Raw genomic sequence first — 8,324 nt, 5'->3', positions numbered from 1 at the left:
TCCCCGTAGTCATGAGATCCCACAGGGAAATTTCCTTAGCAAATATTTTCTAATAGGATCACTTCTCCCTAATTTTTTTCTTACAATAAGTAAATACTCTCTCCTTCCCATTTCATGTGTCGCCATTTTCTTTTTGGTTCATTCCAAAAAGAATGTCACCTTTCTTTATTTGGTAACTATATAAAGATACAATTTTACTTTTAATTTTATTGATCCCACTTAATTGAACGTAGCTGTAGTATATTTTTTTAATAAAGGACAATTTATTAAATGTCACCAACTCTTTCTTTATATCTTGAAGGAAAAAAGGTCAAATTTGCCCTTAAACTTTCCAAAAAATATTCCCCTTAAACTTTCCAAAATATATTCAGATATACCCTTCGTTAAAATTTTAGCTCACCAATGCCCTTGCAGTCCAAGTTTTGGTTGATATATACCCCTGTTATCAACTTTTGGGTCATATATACCCCTGTTGCGAAGTTTTGAGCCATATATACCCCTATCGTCGTTAATTGCTTTGCAGAAATTTCCCAGCCCCCTTTTTCGTTTTTCTTTCCTTAAGAAATTATATTTGTCACATCACTTTTTATTGCTACATCACATATAATTAAATCCACCCCTTCTACATTAAACGTCCGTCAAATGCTCTCATTTACCTCACAATCTCTTTGTATTTTCTCTAATTTGCCGAAACCCCTTCATTGTATTTTCAGATTCTTGTGTAACCGTTCCTCTCATACATACATACATGTAAAAGATATCCTCTTAATTGACAACTTGCTTTTACTGTCTCTATATGAGTCACCTCTTTTACACTTCTACATCTTAATTTCTCACTTGAGTTTTCCTTATTCTTCTTATTCTTGATGTTGGAATTGACGGTGATGTGAAAGATGAAGTTGGTTAATATGATACTGAAATAATTTTGCAGTTGGTAAGTACTTTAATTCTTTATTTTTATTGCAATTATGCATTGAGTTTTTGTGGAGTGTTATGACTTTTTTTTATTTTTACTTGATGTTACTTGAGGTTATGCAAGAATCGAAAAACACAACAAAGGAAGTTGGCAAATTAGAGAAAATCCAAAGAGATTGTGAGGTAGATGAGAGTATTTGGCAGATGGTTAATGTGTAGAAGAATAGGTGAATTTTATTATATGTGATGTGACAATTAAAAATTAAAGTGAAAAATATGATTTCTCAAAAAGAAAAAAGAAAAAAAGGGATCGGAAAATTTTAGCAAAGCAATGAACGGCAATATGAGTATATATGACCCAAAACTTGACAGCAGGGATATATATGTCTCAAAACATGACAACAGGGGTATATATGACCCAAAATTTGGCAATAGGGGTATATATGGACCAAAACTTAGACAACAATAACATTGGTGAGCTAAACTTTTAACGGAGGGTATATTGAATATTTTTGCAAAGTGTAGGGGCATATTTGACCCTTTTCCCTTTCTTGAACTCCATACCTGATCAAAGTATGCGACATAAATGATATGGAGGGAGTAAATAAGTGTCCAAGTTGAACATTTCCATGTGATGCAAGAATTTCACTAATAGTGGAATGTTGATTTGTTGCTTTAAAGTGGGGCCTACATTGTCATGAAAATTTGTGGACTATTATATTTAAAGTTCTTGATAAACTTTATGATAGCTCTTATACTTTTGATAGAAAAAGGAATATCTTTTATCCTTATCTTAAAAAAAATTGATTTATTAACATTGAATTTGCGTTGAATTAGGATACTACTATTTAGTGTAACTTTTTTCTATAAATAACAGCTAGTCTATTTCACTACTAAAAAAAGGTGAAAATCGACCACAAAAATAGACCACATGTGGTCGGTTTTTCCCAATTTCCGACCACAAAACTAACCAAAATGTGTGGTCGGTAAAGTAGTGGCAGTTTTTTAAAAACCGATCACAAGTGGTCAATTTTTTTTTAAATATATATAGTTTTAAAATTCATTATTATTTTATTAAAATTGAAAAAATAATTTTAGAAAAAAAACCGACCACAAGTGGTCAGTTTGTTAATAAATTAATTAATTAATTTATTAAAAAACTGATCACAAGTAGTCGATTTTTATTAAATTAATTAATTAAATTTAATATAAAATCGACCACTTGTGTTCGATTTTTTGCAAAAAATAATTTCAAAAACCGACCACTTATGGTAGGTTTTTTCTGAGAATTAAAAAAAATAAAATCAAAACCCAAATACAGCATGCAACAACAACAATGCAATACATCAGTAACCAAATCAAATACAGCAGCAACAACAACCAAAAACCAAATGTAAATACTTTCAAAAGTGTACAATACGTACAAAATGTCCAACAAAAGTGAGTATGAAAAAACTTCAACAATAGTTTCAAACAACAAAATATCTAAATTCAAAGTACAACACATACAAAAATAAAAAAACTAAAAGTCATCATCATCGAATTCGTCCTCGTCTTTCATACCGTCATCCGTGTTTAAATCATCCAGGGGGCCTAGACCTTTTTCAGCCCAAACTGCATCACCGGGACACTGTTGCCTTCTCCGTCTTCTTCTGCCTCTCTCTCTATTCAACAAACCTCTCTCTATTTAGAAAGCTCTTCAGTGAGTTGAGAAACCATATTTTGTAGTCTTTCAATGGTTTCTCTATCAACTGAAGAGCTTGAGTATGCAGCGCCGGACGAACACTTAATATTATCGCCAAAAAATTTATATGGTATTCGTAGAAATGACCTCTATTTGCAGGACCCACAACTTTTGTCCATAACTCCTCTTCTAAATGTTGGGGTATTGGGTCACCCTAACTTTCATTAGGCTGACTACTATGATACTCACCAACAAGATGCGTATATCCGTCCTATATTCAAAATAAAGTTAATACTAAAAGTAAAAAAATATTAAAGTAGTTATAATTGAATTATATTAACTTTGAGAAAAAGATTCATAAATTCAAAATGTTTCTTACGTGAACTTCTTTTGCACGAGCTTCAACCCAGACATCTTCATCAGTCAATTTTTTTTTTCAGATGAGTCTCCTCGAATAGATCATAAGTTGGTCTTTGCCTAACCTTTTTTTTTCTTGCATATGAAAAAATTATCAATGTTCAAATAATAAAAAAATTTAAATAGAAACAAATAATTAAAACTATAAAAGTTACATACCATTTTTTCCAGCACAACAAGAGTACTTTTGGCACCCGCAGTATGTAGGGAGCCATCCTTGGATGATGCCCGGGCTTTCTTTTATTTTTCCCTCAACAATTGGTATTCTGCGCTACTCCAATGAAGAAGATAAAGTTTCCATGAGGGTTCAGGAATCCACTTAGGTTTTACCAATTTTTTTCGGGCATAATCTAAGAGAACGTTAAATCTAGCTCTACATCTTGTGAAAAAGTTCTTCTTTATAAGAAATGCATTTTCAGCATTCCTCCAGTAAAAATTCTAGAAAAAAAATATAATATTTAATCTTTTGTTCTAACAAAGTGTTAATAAGTAGTCGATAAGTTAAATCCTTACCTTAAATTCTTCCAACATTCTATCCCTGTCAAGTTCTAGAACCTTTTGCCAGCTGGTCCAGGAGCTGTTGAAGTGCCGAGTAATATATATTTGCGTCTTTTGTCCAACTCTAGCATTCGGCCTAAACCTACAACACAAGATCAAACAGTAATTTTCTAGAGCATAATAATATAGTAATGAAAAAATGATTAACGTTATTATATTTAGAAATCTTACCCTCTCGCAACTGGAACAAGATAAATCCTCTCAGAATCATCTTTTCCTCGTGGCTGCCTAGTAAATGATGGTGGATGCACTGGCGTGGGCGGATCTGATGCACTAGATGGAGTGCCTCCAATCTGAAGATCCGATAACCCAATAGATCTAACAGAATCACTGTGCAAAGCTGCGCGACTTCTGCAGGAGGGTATCGATGATGGTAGATGTCTGAAGGGTCCAGCGGCCGTCCGATAGTATTGTGCTAGTGGTGGCATGGTCATATAAGCAGAATGAGTCGGTATAGACCTATTTAGTGGCCCCACATGCGTAGGAGTAGGTATCGAATCCTTGAACAACCTAGAATATGAGGGTCGTGCTGTCGCGTCAGCAAACCGACCCTCAAATATATGAATACCTATCGGTTGTCTATAAGGCGGAGGTTGTCTATTCTTTTTTGGTTTCGTAGTATCAACTTTTCCTTTACCTTTGTCACCTCTGCCTGACATTTAAATTCTATTAAGTTAACAAGTAGTTAGTTCCTACAAAATGAATATATAAGAAAACATTCCAAGTAACTAATTTCAAGTTACTAATTCACATTTCAAATCACTCTAATACAATACGACATATAGACACGAATATTTTTATTACTATATAAATCATGAAAAAGTCGAAACAACAAACTTAAACAGTATATTACATATCAATCTTAAACAAGAAACATAAAGGTAAATATATAGTACTAAGTATACAGACATCAATACATAATAAATACAACCTATACAACTAATCCTCCTCTTCTGAAGACTCTTCACTAAACCATTCACCCTCTTCGGAGGTTTTCTCATCTCCTACCCACTCAACCTCTTCTTCTGCAATAACTTCTTCAAATATATTTTTCGGATGATTCAAACCGTCCACTAATTCAACATCCACTAGCTGGTGATCAATCTGCCTTTTATTTTGATACACAGTTTCCAGCACATTCTCAACTTTCACCCGGCCTATAGGCTTTGTTTTGATTGCATCCAACCAATTAGACTTGTCATTACACAACTAATAAGGAGCACAATACATTTATTTAGCATTTTGTACTAGAAAAGATGGATCTTAAATAGGATACAACCTATTGTGCTTCACTTCAATGATGTTATGCTCCCTATGTACTCTTGTGCCTCTTGAGCTTGGATCAAACCACTTACATCGAAATAGGTCAATTTTTTTTTATTGGGAAACCAGCATACTCCAGTTCTAAGATCTCGTGTATGATGCCAAAGTAATGAACATCATCATCACCCTTAACCCAAACACCACTATTTTTTGTTTTCCTTGTTCTGGAGTGTTGTTCGGTGGAAAATTTAAACCCATTTACTTTGTATTGGGACATTGCATTAGCTTCAACTGGACCTAAAGAAATATCTCTCAAGAGCTGATCTTATGCAACTGCATTTGGTGAATGGTGTACCTAAAAATATTATACATATATATATTTTAGTTGAGGAATGTGTAAATGTTTAAACTTTGTAGAAATTTTAATACACTTACGAACTTCATTTTTAAACCATGTTGCAAAGAATGCATACACTTGATTTTCGTGGAATTAATTCTTAAATGAACTGAACATCCAACATGGGAAACACAATTAGTTTCTGTAAGGAAATGAGTAAACCAATAAGATCTGTTAAAATTTTAATCCCCTTACTTCAGAAAGGGCTTAATTTCCGGGTAATTCAGCATGACATACAAAGTTGCTGATTTGCGCTCTGTGGGAGTGAGCCAGTGAGGTATGGTTTTTTTAGCCTTACAACTATATTGATTGAAAATTGATATCGGTTGCAAATAAGGCTCATTCACATCATCCTGATAACGGTTCGATCGGTTTCTTGAACAAGCAATTTCATCACGAAAGTAGTATGAACAAAATTGAGAAGTTTCTCTTGCAAGATATGCCTCAACTATAGAGCCTTCCACGCTATGTTTATTTTTGGGATCCCTTTTCAATTTTCCAATTGCCCTGTACAATCTTAAGGTTAGATGTTTACTATATTTTAAAAAAATATGTATGAATTTAAATATGTTGCAAATGCTTACCGTTCAAATTGATACATTCACCTAGTTTGAACTGGACCGCCTAGCTGATCTTCGTGTATAAGGTGAATGGGAAGATGTTCCATCACATCGAATAACACTGGCGGGAAAATCTTCTCCAGCTTGTTGGTGATAACAACAATATTACTTTCCACTCATGCCAGATTTTCTTCTTTTAATGTGGTGGCACATAAGTCTTTGAAAAACAAACTAATCTCTGCTATTGGTTTCCATATGTTTTCAGGTAAACCAATAAAAGTACTTGGAAGTAATTGTTCCATAAAAACATGACAATCATGGCTTTTCATTCCATGCAAGATTCCTTGTGTCGTATAAACCCTCTTTCCCAAATTTGAGGCATATCCATCAGACATCTTTAAACTTTGAATCCACTCACATATTTGACGCTTTTGGTCCAACTTGAATATAAAACTAGCCTTGGGCTTAAGAACATTGCCGTTGGGCCCTTACTGTAAGTGTAATTCTCTGTGGTTTTAATTTCTAATAAGTCAAGTCTGGCCTTAGGATTATCCTTTGTTTTGCCGGTGACATCCATAACTGTGTTGAATAAGTTGTCAAATAGTTCTTCTTAGTATGCATGGCATCAATATTATTTCTAAGTAAATTATTTGGACAATATTCTCACTCCCAAAATATATTTTGCTTAGTCTAGTTATACGAAATGCCATATCCATCAAGCATGTACAATCGTTCCTCACCGGCTTTAGGCAAATCTTGAATTATTTCCCAAACGTCATGACCAGATAGCCTTAGAGGTGGACTATCATGTTCCCTTCTATTCCCTTTGAATGCATTCTTGAGTCTTCTAAATTCATGATTAGGTGGCAAGAAACAACGATGACAATCAAGTCATGATGATTTCCTGCCATGTCTCAATCTGAAAGATTTTGTTCCATGCAGTATGGACAAGCCAGCTTTCTAGCTGTCATCCACCTAGATAATATTCCATAAGCAGGAAAATCATTAATAATCTATATTAGATATGCACGTAGATTGAAATTCTATTTAAGAGAGATGTCCCAAGTTTCAACCCCCTCATGCCATAAAATTTGGAGTTCATCAATCAAAGGTTGCAAGTAGATATCTATTCCGCTTTTTGGATTACACGGGCTAGGAATAACACAATTCAGAAATACATAGGGACTAGTCATTAACATTTTAGGAGAAAGATTATAAGGAGTGATAAATATAGGCCAACATGAATATGGCACACCACCAACTAAAAATGAGAGAACCCATCCGCACATAACACCAATCTAATGTTTCGGGGCTCAGCTACAAAATCTGGATAAGTTGCATCAAAATGCTTCCAAGCCTCTCCATCAGATAGATGACACATAACACCAGTGGGCCTTATATTTTCACTGTACCATCTCATATTAAGAGGTGAGCTTTTTGAAGCATACAACCTCTTCAACCTTGGTATAAGAGGTAAATAATACATCGCCTTAATAGATATTTGATTTACAGTAGAACCACGCTTATATCGAGAGTGTTGACAAAACTTACAGAACTCTAGGTTAGCATCTTCCTTAAAATATAACATGCAACCATTTTCACAACAATCAATTCTAACCGAGGAGAGACCTAACTTTGATACCAATCTTTTTTCCTTATAGAAAAAATCAGGAATCTCCAAGCCGAGGTCAACTAACTCCTTAATAAGGTCTATCATTGAGTCCATTCCTTCTTCAACAATATTCCAATCAGATTTAATACTTAATAATCTAACAGCCACAGACAAATCAGAGTGAGAACACCCGTCAAACAAAGGATGACTATCAGCATGCAATTCTTTGTAGAAATTGCCTACTTCGCTATTAGGAACATCTTCAACATTTTCCCTAAAGTCAATCCCGTGTTGCATCCCAAAAGCTTCGTGCACCATTTCTATCATCCTAGTATCTTGATATTCATTATACCCTGTAGGCCTACTACTTTTTCCAACAAAAAAGTTATTTTGTGCAACATTTCTAAGAATACCACTCAATCTTAAATAGTCCTCGTGAAACCCCTTTCTATAACGATGTTCCTTTACATCTTCTTCACTTAAAAGATTTATACGATCAAATCTAACACAAAGACAATGAATAACTCGATAATGTGTCCAAATATCAAGTGTCTTAGCATGTTCAACAAATCTTTTGACACCTTCAACAAATTTCTCCCTAATGCCCATTCTATTATCATTGTTTTGTTGATATATCCAGCTATAATTAGATTCCATCTACGCAATCAATCAGATTCAACTAATTAGATCAAGACAAAATGTTTTAAATATTTTCAAGAAACTAAGTCACCTAACAAACCACATTCAAAATAAAAATATCCCCTTTAAAGTCCCTAGACATAACCATTTTCAAGCAACTAAGTCACCTACCAAATCATATTCAAAACAAAAAAATCCCCTTTAAAGTCCCTAGACTTAGCCATTTTCAAGCAACTAAGTCACCTACCAAACCACATTCAAAACAAAAAAATCCCCTTT

This window comes from Capsicum annuum, chromosome 3, assembly GCF_002878395.1.
Source record: "Capsicum annuum cultivar UCD-10X-F1 chromosome 3, UCD10Xv1.1, whole genome shotgun sequence".
Classification (NCBI taxonomy): Eukaryota; Viridiplantae; Streptophyta; class Magnoliopsida; order Solanales; family Solanaceae; genus Capsicum; species Capsicum annuum.
This window is presented reverse-complemented; position numbering follows the sequence as displayed.